The sequence below is a fragment of the Adiantum capillus-veneris genome, chromosome 9 (genome assembly GCF_014529385.1).
Source record: "Adiantum capillus-veneris isolate H3 chromosome 9, ASM1452938v2, whole genome shotgun sequence".
In the NCBI taxonomy this organism is placed as follows: domain Eukaryota; kingdom Viridiplantae; phylum Streptophyta; class Polypodiopsida; order Polypodiales; family Pteridaceae; genus Adiantum; species Adiantum capillus-veneris.
In genome coordinates, this window is record NC_140939.1 from 67,474,876 (window position 1) to 67,491,643 (window position 16,768).

Sequence of the window (16,768 nt, forward strand, 5' to 3'; positions counted from 1 at the left end):
ACTATCTGATAGTTAGCAACCCTGAGGATTACAACAGATACGGAGATAACGTGGCAAAAGGAAAAATGGTTTCAGAAACTCAAGAACCGCCTCCAAAAATTGATCGACCTGGAGCTCTTTTTATGTATGATAAAAAAACAACCAGGGTCTATACCTATAATGAGAATGTGGGAATTTACAAGCATGAGAGCGAGGGAGTAGTCTCTTATTTTTTATGCAAAGAACCATACCCAAATGAATTAAGAAAAGACAAGGTTCTTTACTTGTTCTCTTATGAAAGTGCTAGGGGGAAGGATATCATTTTTGTTGATAGGTACAGACGGGAATACAAACGTATTCTCCCATAGGAGGTAGAAAAGGCAACAGTTCCAGAAACATCAACATATGCCCCCGAAGAAGTGCCAAGGTTCACCTCTACCCCTAGCAAGTCGACAAATCCATTCTCAGAAGAGTACGACGCGACCTCACATCCTACCCGACAACAGACGTTCAACTACTATAACCAACAAGCAACCCAACCATCATTGCAGGCATGGCTTCGACAAAATGCGACATTAGAACAAGACCAAAACCGAGGTGGTTATCTAGCCGCATGAGGGCTAAGAGATTTACAAGAACCACCACTCTATTCACAGTATCAAGGCGAGAGTAAGCCAAAAACTCAAGAGTCGACGGAGCATGGAAGACAACCAATAGAATGAGTTCGAAGAGATGAACCACCTTTTGCAAAAACCATCAGAAATTATGGCTTAGGGGCACCTCTGGGAGAGGAACCCTCCCACTACCGAAGGCCGGAGGAGGTATATCAAGTAGGACGAGGAGAACCGCTGATGAGATTTGTAGACCATCGTAGAATTAGACCTTCTCAGGTGCAAAAATGGGTAAACAAGAAATACATGGAAAACAGAGATCCTAGGGATCATGTTGCAGCCTTTGTGCGTGTAATTAGAGCTGAAGAGGTGTTAGAATTCCCTACCCATTTTGCAGGGTTTGGACTTACCCTAGAGGAGGATGCTGCTACTTGGTTTGACTCTGTGGAGCGTAGAGATTTTGAGTCTATGGAGGAGGTGTTTGACAAGTTTATTGAGGAATTCTCACAAAGGGGGATAGCTCGTAATAGAGTCTCACAAATCCATAAATTCAAACAGAAAGAAGGGGAATTTGTGCGAAAGGCAGTCCTACGACTAAAAAGATATGTGAAGTTCTACCCTGTGGAAGAACTGTCAACTCAGTCCACACTTATACTCATATTTATTCAAGGACTAAGGAACGCAGATCTCCAAAAGGACTTACATATGAAGAGGAGCACGACGTTAAATGAGTTAACTAAGGAGGCTCTTTACCTTGTAGACAATTGTGCGGTCGACAAGGAGGGTGAATTCAAGGATCTTGATGACGATTCATCCTCACAACAAAGTGGAGGCAAGTCCGCTAAGACAGCACTGAAAGGAGAAGTAGCTGTAATCCAAGAGTAGCTTGTTGAGGAAGTGCTAAAAAAGATTAACATGTATGCCAAGCCTCAGGCTAAACAGTCAAAGTGGTGTGCTATTGAACAAAAATGGACAAACCATGTGACTGAGGAATGTTATTATAACAAGGGATATGTGAGAGAGCGACCTTATGCTCCCCAAGATTAGGTAGCATCTCTTCAACTCCCACCGATGCCTAGGTATCAAGCAGGCAACCTACCAGGACCTGTAGGTGTAGAAAGACCACAACCAGTATTGGGACAGCAACCACCCCTACCAGGATTACAACTAGTCGTTCGGCATAAGATACACACCAACAGTAAACGAACCAGAAGAGAAGGCTTTTGTACCTATGCATACATATTATGAAGATTCCAATGGATATGCTACAAATCATGTCTATTATCCACCGGAAGAACCCCTAACGCCAGAACCTTGGAGCATGATGGGAAGTACAGGACCACCAACAGCTGCATAGGCAAGAGGATAAGGAAGATATAGCTTGGATGAATGAACACTGTTGTTCATAGCCAATGGAGACATGGGTGGGTAGAGACATGCATACCAACAAAGAGGAGCCCAAGGAGCACCTCAACAGCCTAAGGGACCCTGCTACAAGTGTGGTGGAGACCATTGGCTAAGAGACTGTCTTCATGATGAAATCATTAGAGTCAACGCATATTGCACCGGGTGTGGAATTACTCATTTGATTCCTGATTGCCCTAAGAACCCAAGAAAAGGAGCAAAAACTACCTTGAACATGCTGGAAGCAGTGCCTTCCAGTGGAGGTTCAGAAAACGAGACAATAATACCTATTCAGGCAGTGACACGAGCCCAAGCTCAAATAATGACAAATGAACCCATAATTGAAGAGCCAAAGACCGATGCCCCAAGTTCAAAAATGAAAAATCAGAGAAGCACTTGGAAAGCTAGAAAAGCGCGTATGAAAGCCAGGAGAGAAATAGAGCAAACGGCTCTATCCGAGGAGTTAAAACACACAAAGGATAGATTAGAGCGGTTAGAAGATCTAACTAGTCTAAGCTACACACTGTGGCAACCATAGGGCCCAAGGAAATAGTAGAACCCAAAAGTGCAGGATCGGGAGGATCAGTGTTGGCAGAAAAATTAAATGAGCAGTTAGACGCACTTTTAAATGCATACAAAGCCAGACTCAAAAACAATCAAACCCAAGAGAAAAGATGGATGACTTATCCATATGCAGAAAGAGAAAAATAGAGGTTAGAAATGTGTCGAAAGATGATTGAAACAACCCAATCCTTGATAGAAAACCCGCTTGGTAAACCTGCAAATTGGCACGAGGTACCAGCTCCAACCCCTATCAAACCAACCTTAGAGAAACAAGTAGACACAAAAGAGAGACTCACGACTGCCTCTGAGTCTAGGAGAAAACCTATCATAGTGCCAAATACAATAGATGAGACAATTGATGGTTTCCAGCCTAAAACATTGGTAGAAATGGGTAAGGATTGTAATGGTCTAGATGACCTGTGGAAGCAAATCCGTGATGCCAACGAAGCTAACAGGGTGAGCCAACAAGTAAATAGCACGAGAAAAGAGAAAAATAAGATCTTACCTCCCATTGAAGAATTTGAGGCAAGATCACAAATGAACTTTGATATGCATTCACAAGGGGGAGACCAGGGATCAATTAGTTTGGGGCACAGCCAACCAAACTCGCTAAAAACTCTACCCTCTTACCTAGGGGAGTATGAAGCTAAGTCTGAGGTGAGAGCAATCCCATCTCAAAGACATTCTTCCAACAGAGTGATGGATTCACAAGGGTTGATCGAGATATTGTCCACCCCTATGGCATGCACAATCACATTAGCCAAACTCATGAGGTTACGGCCAAACATGTGGACCACCGTAGGCAAATGCTTAGAAAAATTTGGAGTAAAAGACCCCACCTCAAAGCTTCAAGAAGGGATCAGAGAATTGGACAAGCCTCAACTAAACACTAGGCCAGTACCTTTAAACAAGGTTGGAGAATATTGCGAGGGAGAAGATGGAAATACCACACTACCATTAGAATTCCAAGGAGTAGTTTCCAAAGCTATTCTTGACAGTGGAGCAGGAGTCGCTATCGCCACCAAGGAAATCTAGAAAAAATGGGGAAAAGTGGCAATGACAGCTACCAGAATGAAATTGCAACTGGCAGATGGGTTCATGGCCCGGGGGATTCACTCTATATACAAAATGGGATGCCACATGCGAGCAGACAACTTCAAAAAAACCCCTATATACGACTCATATGAGGGAATATGGACCCCCTTTCTATGCTTATACGACAATCGATGCAAAAAATTATTATACCCCTATCTTACATATAAATTTTAGGTCTCACACAATCTAACTGATTAAAACTAGTCAAAGAGCATGTAGCATAGTGACTGGCAACGTACTAAGGAACCACTTTTGTTGATAACTAGATGTACCCTCAATGTGTCTTAGTTTTACTTTCAAACTATGTGCCCATTCAGCCTGCACTCTAGCCACTCATCCAATTCTAACGCATCTAAATATTACTCAAAAGACATGGTTATAAAATTGTGTTAGGTTCTCCATGTAAATTTGCATCTATACAAACTCTTTGTAGATTTCATCCCTCAACAAATGAACTATAATCACAAAACAAGAAATTGACACAAAGCAGTGTTAGTTCTTGCATGTATCTTTGTAGCTATTGACTCACAAGTTCGAGGGAAGACTCTTTTGGAAAGCCATAAACACAAAAACTTCCTCTCATTCCCCCCCCCCCCCCCCCCGCCCCCATAATATGATACCCCCTCCCTTATTTTTAAGCTTGGGAGATAAATTATTGAGGGCATGTCCCTAACTTATACACTTATGTAACTTGTAAAAAAAAACCCTCCCTTGTACTTACGTGGTGCGGTAAGTTTTCCATGGTGAATCCCCCGGGGTTCATGGAAAAGTCTCTAGGACTTTTAGAAAAAGTAATTGTCACCTCGTGCGGAATTGAGTATGAGCATACATTTGCAATAGTTGATTTCGACAAAAAGAACAATCACGAGATCATCTTGGGAAGACCATTCATGAGACAATTAAAGATGGTCCAGATTGGGGTTACGACCACATATACCTCATACATGGCGAGACTACAATCAAAATATACCTAAAAGACCATACTTACAAAGATGTGAACCAGACACCAGTGGAAGAATTTGATTCAACTACATTGGCAGGGTCCAAACTCCCAGCATGGTTAGGGCAGAAAAAAGAGCTATAGATGTGCGGAGCTTCACATTTTGGGAGCTTAAAAAGAGAGGAATGCTTCTTAGAAAGAGCTATTGAGGACAAGGATTACATTCTGAAACCTTTTCCCGAAGATGCCTTAGAACCTCTGGAGTGGGAACACATACTAGCAACATTGGATGTTTGTACCATTACAGATAGCCCAACAACAAAATTTTGCGATAAGGATAGCTATGATGTGCTACCCTATTACATGGTAAGCCTTATACCAGTAGGAGATGAGAATGTAGATCCGCCAGAACAAGAAGAGTTTTATGACTCCTCTGAGCATCTGGAGTTAAATAACGATGCAGATAACGAGTATTCAGACAGCTCAAGTGAGCGTGAGGAGAAAACAGCGAATATCAAGTTTTATGATTTTGCCAATCAACGCCCTAGACGCTAGGAACGCTATAGACAAAAAAGAGCAGAAAACAAAATTAGAGAGAACCTGATGCCCAGGATAAAAGATAAAACTCACTATCTAATGCTCGTCAAGGCAGAGGATTGTGTAAAAGACCAAATATCAGGAAGATTCTCAAGAGTTCGAAGGGAAAGGACGCGTGAGGAAATCAAACAAGTACGGAAGACTAAAACAGAAACAAAATCAAAAAAAATTCAACAATCAAAACAGGAAAAAACAAAAGACCCTGAGTGGACCAAAATAGAGCGTAAAAGGAAATACCAAGAAATAAAACGGTCGTTACAAGAAGTATGGACTACTGAGGAAGAAAGTGATGGTAAGGAGGAGTCAGAAAAAGAAAACATGAGTACCATCCCACTATTGAAAATTCACCATCCAAGACAGAAAAATCATAATGACACCACCAGTCAGGGAAAGAACAAATTAGGAATCTTACTATGGGCCGGAAAATGCAAAACGGATAGACCTCGCTGCGCCAGGTGAAAAGCCTCAGCCGGTCTATATAGCAACTGATTTAGAGCCTGAAGAAGAAGAACTGCTAACACAACTTCTCAAGAAGTACAAAGATGTGTTTTCATAGTCCTACAAAGACCTCAAAGGAGTTGATCCATCGATATGCCAACATACTATTATGTTGATATCAGATGCCAAACCTAGAAAACAGCGTCCTTACACATGTAATGACACATTTGCTAAACGAATCAAAGAGGAGATTGACAAGCTGATGGATGTTGAATTCATCTATGAAATCGAACATACAGATTGGGTGTCATCCATTGTGGTTGTCCCCAAAAAGAACGGAAAGCTATGTGTGTGTGTGAACCTCAAAAAAGTAAATACAGCCACAATAAGGGATAATTATCCCTTGCCGATCACAGAACATGTACTTGAGAGGGTGGCTGGGAAACGGGCTTATTCCTTTCTAGATGGGTTTTCAGGGTATAACCAACTGGCAATTGCAATAGAGGATCAACACAAAACAACATTTGCCACAGAATGGGGAATATATGAGTATAGAGTTATGTCTTTTGGCTTAACCAATGCCCCAGCTACCTTCCAAAGGTTAATGACTCATGCGTTCAAAGAATACCTGAGAATATTCTTAGAAATATATATGGATGGTCTCTGTGTACACTCTCTTCTACAAGAAGAACATATTGACCATTAACAAAAGGTATTTGAGAAGTGCAGAACATATCGAATCTGTCTCAACCCGAAAAAGTGTATTTTTATGGTTAGGCAAGGCCGCATCTTAGGACATATTGTCTCAAGAAATGGCATAACCACTGACCTAGACAAAGTAAGAGTCACAGTAGACTTGCCCAGGCCTACTAATGCCAAACAAGTACAATCCTTCATGGGACACTGCGGATATTATCGAAGATTCATATATATGTATGCAGTCATTACACAACTTCTGTATCATTTATTAGTCAGTTTCGACTGGACTAAGGAGTGTGAAACTTCATTCCAAAAGCTTAAGGAAAACCTTGTATCAACACCTGTACTTAAAGCACCATATTGGGAAAAGATATTCCATGTGCACATTGATGCATCTGCATACACAATTGGGAGTATTCTGGCTCAACTTGGAGACGGAACAATGGATTTTCCAGTTTGTTATGCGAGCCGACAACTAAATAGTGCAGAAAAGAACTACACAACCACTGAAAGAGAGGGATTAGGAATGATTTATGCTATAAAGAAATTTCGGCATTACTTGCTCGCAAACAAATTTGTGTTCTTCACAGATCATCAAGCTCTTTTGTATCTAGTAAATAAACCATGCAATACTGGAAGAATTGTACGCTGGTTTATTATATTACTAGAGTTTGACTTCACAGTGGTAGTAAAAAAGGGTAAAACTCATCTTTCAAGGATGCAAAACGGGAAAGCTCCTGAAGGAGTAGACGATGACATACCTGATGCTTATCTTTTCAGTATTGAAATGATACCCAAATGGTCTCAGGAAATTGTTAGCATTCTTTCCTTTGGAGGTAGATTTGATAGCAAGGAAGACAGATCCAAACAACAAACAATTCAAACAAAAACTTTCCAGTTGATTGCAGGATGACTGTATCATTTAGGCTCGGACCAAATTCTACGATTATGTATAAATCCAGAGAAATTCGAGTGTTATCTTGAAGAAGCACACGTCCAAGATTGTGCGTTTCATTGTTCAACAATGAAAACACACCAAAGACTGAAACAATTAGGGGTTTATTGGCCAACTATGTATGCTGACACACATGCTTATGTTAACAATTGTACTATATGTAGTGCCAAACGACCAATGGATCATGCGACATTGTTTCAGGTAAACATTGCACCTGCATGGAGTCAATATATCATTGATTTCTTAACAACAAGGGAATTTCCTGAAAACATAACAAAAGCGTAAAAAAGGGCTATTGAACTGGAGGCTCGCGACTTTAATTTAATTGGAAATCAACTCTACAAACGAGGAAAGGAAAATCAACTTAGAATCTCTGCAAGTGAAAGCGAATACCTACTGATTCTAGAACGTGCACATGGAGGAATAAGTGGAGGCCATTTTTCAGGAGATAAGACGGCAAAAATTGTCTTAATCGCAGGAATATGGTGGCCTACATTGCATATGGATGCTGAGGAGTTTGTAAAGCGTTGTGACGCATGTCAACGTACTAAGGTGCCAATAAAGAGAGATGAGATGCCACTACGGCCAATGATGGGAGCATGGGCATTTTCAAAATGGGGCATTGATTTTTGTGGGGCCTATTTCACCCCTTGCATATCGCACCCATACCCAATATATCATTGTGGCTACGGACTATCTCACAAAATGGGCGGAAGCCAAGGCAACACAAAAAGCAGACGCAAGGACCATTGCACAATTTTTCTACGAGAATGTCTTTGTACGATACGGATTACCAATAGAAATTGTCAGTGATTGAGGAACACGTTTTCTTAATGAAGTCATTGAATATCCGCTAGAGGAATTCATGGTCATACATAGAAAATTTGTTCCATATCATCCACAAGAAAATGGACAAGTTGCGGCCACAAATAAAACACTATGCATTGTTCTTACTAAAATTGTATCAGAGTCAAGGACAGATTGGGATCAGCAATTACACTCAACACTATGGGCATACAAGGTAGCTTACAAAACATCAATTGGAACAACACCGTACAACATGGTGTTTGGTCTAAATGCTATATTACCCATAGAGTTTTTAGTTCCAACTCTACAAGTAGCGAAACGCTTAGAATGGATAGGGCATGAGATCTCTTCAAGAATAGATGATCTTGAAAAGCTAGATGAACTTTGACTAAGAGCTGTAGCTTCGATCTATGCTAAAAAGAGAAGACAAAAGAAATTTTTTGACACGCATGTCCGCACGAAAGAGTTCAAAACAAGTGATTATGTACTTTTTTATACTTTGAAGCCACATGCCAAGAAACTTAAAAAGTGAGGGATGGGACCCTTTGTGATTAGTGATTTATCACCAAGTGGAGCTGTCAAACTTGCTACATTGGCAGGAGAAGAAATACCAAACTGGATTAGTGGATGTCGATTAAAAAAGTATCATTTACCACTAACACAGGATATGCTTCAACAAATCCATCAAGAAAAACAACGGATGAAGGAGAAACAGAGGGTACGAGAAGAAGCCCAAGCAGAAGCAAAAGAACGCATTGCAAAAAGAAGGCTTCTACGACAACAACAACAATGTGGATCACCGTTGCGAATAAATGCTATTCGACTAACGAATTTTGGTGAAGACACAGTGGAGCCAATAATTGCAGTCAAAGTGGGAAGCAATCAAGTTGAATTGACGGCATTGCTTGATTCTGGAGCTCAAGAAAATCTGATCTCTTACAAATTATACAAATAGCTCAAGCCCAAAGATCAACTACATCCTACTCCACAAGTGTTGGAAAGTAGTACATCACATTCGCTAAAAACATTGGGCTGGACTATATTGCATGTACAAATACATCAATATATTTACCCCAACAAGTTTTATGTGGTTGAGGATGGGATCACACTACACCCCATGTTGTTGGGACAACCTTGGCAAAAAGAGTATAATGTGCAGATAGATTGGAATTCAGATACAGTCAAAATTCAGCATGCACAAGAACAACAGGTGGTAGCCTTTGCTCAGCAAACCCAGAAGAACCAGATGACAACACCACAATCACTGGATAAAGAACCAAAAGAATGGGTGCCACTAAAAAACAACACAATACCCATGGAGAACAACCAGGGAAAACATAAAACAACACAGACAGCAGTGAAAAGATCAAGGTTAGCAACACAAGAAAAACAAGTATGGGTGCGGAAGGATAGAGGTGACATGGCATACAAACCACAATACAACAGAAGAAGTCAGCACAAGAACACAGTTCAACCAACAACCACGGGAATAAAACAGATATGGATCCCAAAGAGAATGCTCAGTAACAACTTAAATGCGGCTTGCATTTGGATCCCGAAACCAAAGCAACAGGAACTCCCTTCAGTACAAGCAAAACTGGCATGCAGACACACACTACATATGAAACCGGCAAACCAATCTATGTGGATGCCCATCAGCAGCACAACAATGACGACCACGGATGTGGTAATAAACCTACAAAAACCTCCAAAACAAAGCTACAAATGGAAAGCAAAAGAGAAAATGATTACGGCCAATCCCGCCACGACAATTCTCTCCACGGAGACAACCATGGCCATATCGACAGTACCGGCAAACCAAGCAACTTTTGCAAGAAAGACGATCAAATAGAGAGCTGTAGAGTTACAACTTTTACTTGCAAAGAAAATCCGCCAACCAAATCAACAACCAACACGAAACCTCGACGTCGAATGCCAATAAGCATATTGCTTATTCCCTCCTCTCGCACAGCATTGATTTTCCATGCATTGACTGAGTATGCATCAAATAGAGCCACATTACACGGCCGAGCATTAGCACAATTTTTAACCCGTGCACTACACATACACCGAGGCAATACCTTGTCGTCCAGGAGGACTCCGACTAGGAGGGGGGGAGGCATTCTCAATGCGGACCCAATGAAGATAAAAAGAGTAAAAAAGGGCATGTTTTTTGACTATTTTGAAGGGTTTTTGTTTGATTGCAAAATTTTCTGAACTAACCTAAGTACATATGCCATTATACAGCATGAATCTACAAGTATATGGGACCAAACGAAAACAAAATCTTGTACCATGCAACCTGCTGCGACAGATAGCTGGTACTCTTCAAATCTGGAACTTTGCACTTTATTAGCCCCCGGGATCAAACGGGAAACTAATCATTTTCCCCAGAGTGAGCATTCCTTTAAAAAAATCGCACCATCCTCTAGGATCATAGGGCATATAAAGTAACTGACAGCAATCATAGCTAGCATGATAACCTCCTGGGTCATAAGGTAGTGGAAGATTATATTTCAAGTATATTGCATCTCCACAAACTTTCTCATAGCATAGGAACAAAAAGTCCCAAATTTCCATCATAGCAGAACCCAGAGGCAAAATGAATTCAATCACTATGGTTTCCAAAATATCAATCTGCATTTGTGAGTCATTGAATTCCATCACTTCATTTGATACCACAAACGCTGCATGGTTGCCTTCTCTAGTAGGCACAATCTCCTCTAGAGCCTCATCCAAAATAAACATAAGCTCTTCATCATATGTTGTAGGATGTTCTTCACTACTCTTATCACAAGGAACTCAAAATTCCTCTAGCGCATCATCAAGCAGATCCATAAGCTCCATATCTTCCTCCTTGGAGGAACCACCTAGTTTGTGAGTATTATCGCAGGAAACCTCATGGCTTGTTGCATACATAGGCACGAATTGTTCTGGCAGCTTCACACTCCCATTCAAATATCTTTCCACTTCAATAGCACAAGTCTCAGCATGCATTACAAAGCTAGCATCAATTTCTTTTTCCATAGCATCATCATAGCAAACCTTGTAGCCTGTAGTAGTCATATCATCCATCACCCCCTCTAAATATGCATCTCCATAATCATAATCTTTGTCTTGGTTCGCATCAAATACATATGGTTGAGCATCAAATACATCTACATCATCACTAGTGTCCTGAAATGCAGCCATAGACACGAAACCCTCTTGTATAGCATCATCCAAAACAATTTCTTTTGCATGTAATGTTGCATAAGCATTCTCTTCATGGTCTACACCCAAAGAGCACTCCAAATGAGCATCCACATCACATATTGACTCTGAAAAACATGTTTCTTGATCACTGCCATCAACTATGCTTGTATGCAAATCATGTACTGGCTCTGAGAAACCTGCTTCCTCATTTATGTCACTTTGAGAGGTTATGACTGCATGCTTAGCATCCACAGAGTCATATCTGCTTTGGAATAAAGAAGACAATCCCAATCGAGCATAAACAGTATCTACTATGAAATCATCATCTGCATGCAATAATGTCTCGTCTTCCAGAAGACATGCATCAATAACAAATTCTAGCTTAGCATTTTCTTTGGCTTTACTTCTTGTAGAAATATGCTCCCAGAATTCATCATAGTTAAGGATCTGCATCTGATCCCCTTCACCTTTACTGAAGACAACCTTACTTCGTTCAGTAATCTCTTTTATTTCTTGATCTAGAATCCTTGAGCTCTCGTAAATAAATTCCTCTGCAAAATACTCCCACCGTGTGGGATATTCTTCTACGAGTTCTTGAACCTGCTTTTTAAAATCCGAGTTTACAGCCTCTTCAAAAGCTGCAATCATCCGATCTTCTGGAACATTTTGGCTCTTCATCTCAGCTTTGTAACATGCAATAAAACCTTCTAGATCATATCCCTGAAAATTATAAGACTGCTCCCAAACAGCATCAAGTGCTAGCTCTACAGCATCATCAATCTGCTTCTTTATCTGCATGGCTTTTACTTCCTGCAGACATCCCTGAACTAATTCCATCATTTTTGGCAAATCTACAAAACTGGTAGATTTTTATCAAATCCATTGGCATTGAAATCTTCAATAAACTACTTTAACTGTTCTGGCATCTCCCATCTTTACCTCCCACCCCGGCTCGTTTCGCGTCAGGTTCACCAAAGTTGTCGGGGGATATGTGTTCGCTACGTGAGCTGGGCAGGCGCCGGGCCTCTGGTTGTAGGAGGTGTGAAAGAGAGAGAACAAGAGACAATGACAGCTCTACCAATCACCACAATCATCAATTAATTGATTATTACTTTGAGTACAACTTAGTCCTTACGCCAAGGCGGTCTGTTAACAGCACCGTCACTTGGATCATCTACTAACTAGGAGTTTAGGCTCCCGCTTTACAGAATTAATCGGGCCGTTAACGACACCGTCACTTGGATCATCTGCTAACTAGGAGTTTAGGCTCCCGCTTTACAGAATTAACCGGGCCATTAACGACACCGGACTTAAAAGAATGTTAATCCAATCTCTATATGATGACGGTTGTGGAAATGTCCTCCTGTCCCTTTATACTTTCTTTGAATTATCTGCTTCAATTGCCTTGGAATCTGCAAGTTTCAATTCTATTCACTGCTTCAATTTTCATGCTCCCTGCTTTATATGCTTTACTCTGCCTTAATTACCGCTTACAAGCTTCAAGTTTCTTCTCTAATCGACTTGATTATTATTGCCTTCAAGCTCTGTATACCTTTGATTACCTCTTTTCGAGTATCCCTTGTCACACAAATTTCCTTGCTTGCTTCATGTGCCCTTGCTATATCCTCCCGTGATACCTTGGTTAGAGAACGAAACAATTTATGCCGAGAACCTTGCTTGCTCTTTTTCTTGGTAGTCCGAATCCGCTCTCGAGTGAGCTCCCTTCCTACTCCTTCCTGCTTATGGCCGAGAGAAAGAACGAGCCCTTTGTTCAAGCGAGAGAGAGAGACAGAGAGAGAGAGAGAGAGAGAGAGAGAGAGAGAGAGACAGAGAGAGAGAGAAAGAGAACGCCCTTGTTCAGGCTCCTCCTACTTCCTTTGTCTTGTCGAGCTCCCTCCAAAACCCTTCTTCTCCCTTCCTCCTTTATTAGTCAAGGATGAGAGGGGGAGAGACCAAGAGAGAGCTTTTGCTTGCCGATCATGAGAGCGAGAGAGAGGTAGCTTTGCTCCTCCGTCCCTTGCTCCGAGCCCTCCCCTCGCGGCTCTTTTTGCCTTTACTTACGTTCTTCCTCTCCTTGCCCTCGTTTTTTGCATCGAATCCCTTTGCATGCCATAAAAGCCCTCTTTTAATAGCTTCTCTCAATAGCGGCCGGCGTCACTGACATGGCATGAACCGGCTCCATGACGTGGCGGTCGACGGGTCGAGCAATGCAAAAATCGGCAGAATTAGCTTCGAATCTGAGCGCCCTGCTGTGCTGATCCCATTTCGCTTCATGCTCGGCATCATCCGATGCTTCTAGTGGCCGGTGCGAATAGTCCTTGCCTTGCATAGCTGCTCACTACCTTCGCCATCGCCTTGCTTTTTCTTTCTTTTGTTTTCCCACTAAAACCCTTTAGTGGGTGGCCTTTGCGTTAATGGGCGGCCATTCCCTATTATGGGTGGGCTTTTATGAGCTAATGACCGCCTTTTTGGCTCATGTGGGTGGGCAACCATGCCCTTAGCTTCTGAAAGGGCACCACATTTGGGCATAAATATTGGCCCTGCCCAGGTAAGTATATCCCACAGTCAATGCATTCCAAGAGATTACATTCGGAACACGAAGCTCTTCAAGCACTTTTTATGCTTTCGTAACGGCACCACAACTGGCATGCATATCATCCAGGCAATGTTAAGCTTGACATTCGGCTCCAAACTTTTTTAGCATTACTGTAAATTAATATGAATCTCCCTGCTTTACATAAGTATCGGCCAAAGCTCTGTTAAGCACATCATGTTTTAGCCGGCCATGGAATTCAATTCAACTGGAGCATTAGCTATCAATGCACTGCAAGAGATTCAATTCTGAACAAGATATTCCTCGAGCACTTTTTCCACCATTTTCCAGAACCCGGATGAAGCTCAAAACTCCCAGCTGAGATGCCAACCGAGCCGACCGGACAGGTACGGAACCGGCCCTGGGTGAATCTTTAATGGCCAATATCTTGGCGACCGGAACTCCGATCACTGATCTGAAAAGATCAACGCGCTGCACAAAGTGAGCACTTCAATTCCGTGCATTCATTTCATTTCTGTCACCTCAATTGCAATTGCCCAGTACGGTACGGATCTGCAATCGACTTGAACTTTAAACTACCATAACTTCTTCACCGTAGCTCCAATCGACGAGCCGTAAAGACAGGCCGGTAGAGCTCTTCAAGCTCTACAGTTCTAGATCATAATATTATATCTGTGCTCACTTTAAGTATAGTCCATTTTTGGCATCATTAAGGCATCAATAGACCTTTAAAGCCGCATCTGGCATACATTAATCATTAGACTTGGCATGTTAACAAGCCCTCATCTCACTGACCATTAATCAAGTAGGCTTCAAAGAAGCTTAGCTTGCATTTCTCTGATCTTTTTTTCATCATGGCAGTGGAGCTGCACGACAGCATCGACTAGCTCTCACGGCCAAACCGGATATCCGTTTGCCACCAAACTTCACGAGCGGCTTTCCTAGACCATCAACAACCAAGTGCTATGGTGGTAGACCACCACAAATCATCGACGGCATGCAAACGCAACCACGGGCGCTTCCAGAGCGACAAATTGCCAAACGGAGCTTCCGTGAAGCCAAAGCCAACAAAAACCATATGGCAGGGATCCCCAAGGAACTATGAAGCTATGGAGACTAACATCAAGAAATTTCTTTGCCGAAAAGCACTCCAAGAGTCAGAAAACGACTCAGAGGCTCTGAAAGCCAAACAGGGAGATTCTATCTATCTTTTTGACTTTTTTATTGAAATAGGGCTTAAAGGGGACTCAGGGGGGCTCAGGGCATGTACCAGTAGCATTTCCCATATAAATTTCATCAAGAGACATCCTACGCGTAGGATGTCTCAAGGCCATGTTTTGGAACCAAACTCAACATCTCCCCTCATACACAGCTTCTACATAGCCTATACATGCTAGCCATCAAGTTTCATCACATTTGGACAAGAGTTGACCTCATATGGATCAAAAAACGGAAAGTCAGGGCATAGAGGCAATGATGGGTCATAGACCTACCAAAACTAGTCCAAATCACATGAAACTTGCACAATATACTCATTAGCACATTGCCAAGCTAACTGTGGGGTCAGATATGAATATTAATGAAATAGACATCCTACGCGTAGGATGTCTAAATGACCAATTTGACCTCCAGCTGGTGTTTTTGAGTTCCAGATGTCTTTATAACACCTTCACAAGCTCATGTATCAAATTTCAAGCCATTCCCATTACATTTGGCCCCCAAAACCTCCAAGATGCACTTTTTGAGCCTAAAAACACTACACATGCTCTTGACAACACCAATGCTTATCCAAATCAAAATCTAAGAGCAGAGCCATGTTCTACATGCTAAGGGCTACCCACAGAACCAACTTCAAGTCATTTTGAGAAAATAGACATCCTACGTGTAGGATGTCTCCAGTGTCATATTTACCTTATGTGCAGGAATTGACTTCATGGGAGCCTCTTACATGGTATAAGAAGCCTACATATCAAATTTGAACCCATTTGAATATCATTTGCCACCTGTTTAGCACATCCTACCCAATTTGTGAGCCAAAATCCTAAATCTGCTCAAAATTGCATTTTCTGATGCCCAAACCCAATTCCAACTACATAGCCATGTTGCACAGGTCAAGGGCCACAAGCCTGTCAAGTTTCACCAAAAACAGAGAAGGTAGACATCCTACGCCTAGGATGTCTACATGATTATTTTTAAGCCAAAAATCTATTGTGGGCACATGCAGGGTTTCCCTAGTTCCTTTTGAGTTCTTATTTCAATTTTCAAGTCATTTGGATAGTCGGAACTCAGTTTATCATCTAATATGTAAAAAACGCTAACTTTGGACTACTGAGTGCAACAGGATCCATGGCAGCCACAAAATCACCTGCAAAGAAGAAGAGGATGACCATCAAGGACTACTTAGAAGAAGTGGAGCCTTTTGTTATCCCAGAGGGAACCCTAAAGCCCACAAGCACGTGGATTCAAGATGACCTGCTAGAGACCAATGATCTGAGAATCTACTAAGGAGTCTTTAAAGATCCGGAGGGAAATACAGTGGAGCTACCCATGATACCTCGAGAGCTCAATAAATTTGTCAAGAGCAATATGGGAGATTACTTGGAGAAACTGGATCTCCACAATTACTTTGAAGCCTTGCCAGCAGGGATTGATATTAAAAGAGTGTGGGAATTTGTCACCACAATCAAAGAGGACGGCATAGCCCGAGTTACAGATCTACAAGGCAAACCTGATATGATGATTGTCATCACAGAGAAGACGGTGGCAGCAGCACTTGACATCTCTAACAAAGGAGACAGTGTAACAAAGAGGCGAGATGACATTAAAGTCTACTCGGAAAAGAAGAATAACTACACATTTGAAGATATTGCAAACCCGAAGGTGGCTATCATGAGCCAACTATACAATCAATACTTCCACATGTGTACCAA

General features: G+C 41.7%; 1 pseudogene; it reads right to left on the minus strand.

Annotated features, from left to right (window-relative positions):
• Window positions 1-10,988: 10,988 nt before the first annotated feature.
• On the minus strand, window positions 10,989-13,635 carry LOC147450613 (uncharacterized; annotated as a pseudogene).
• Between the last annotated feature and the right edge of the window lie 3,133 nt (window positions 13,636-16,768).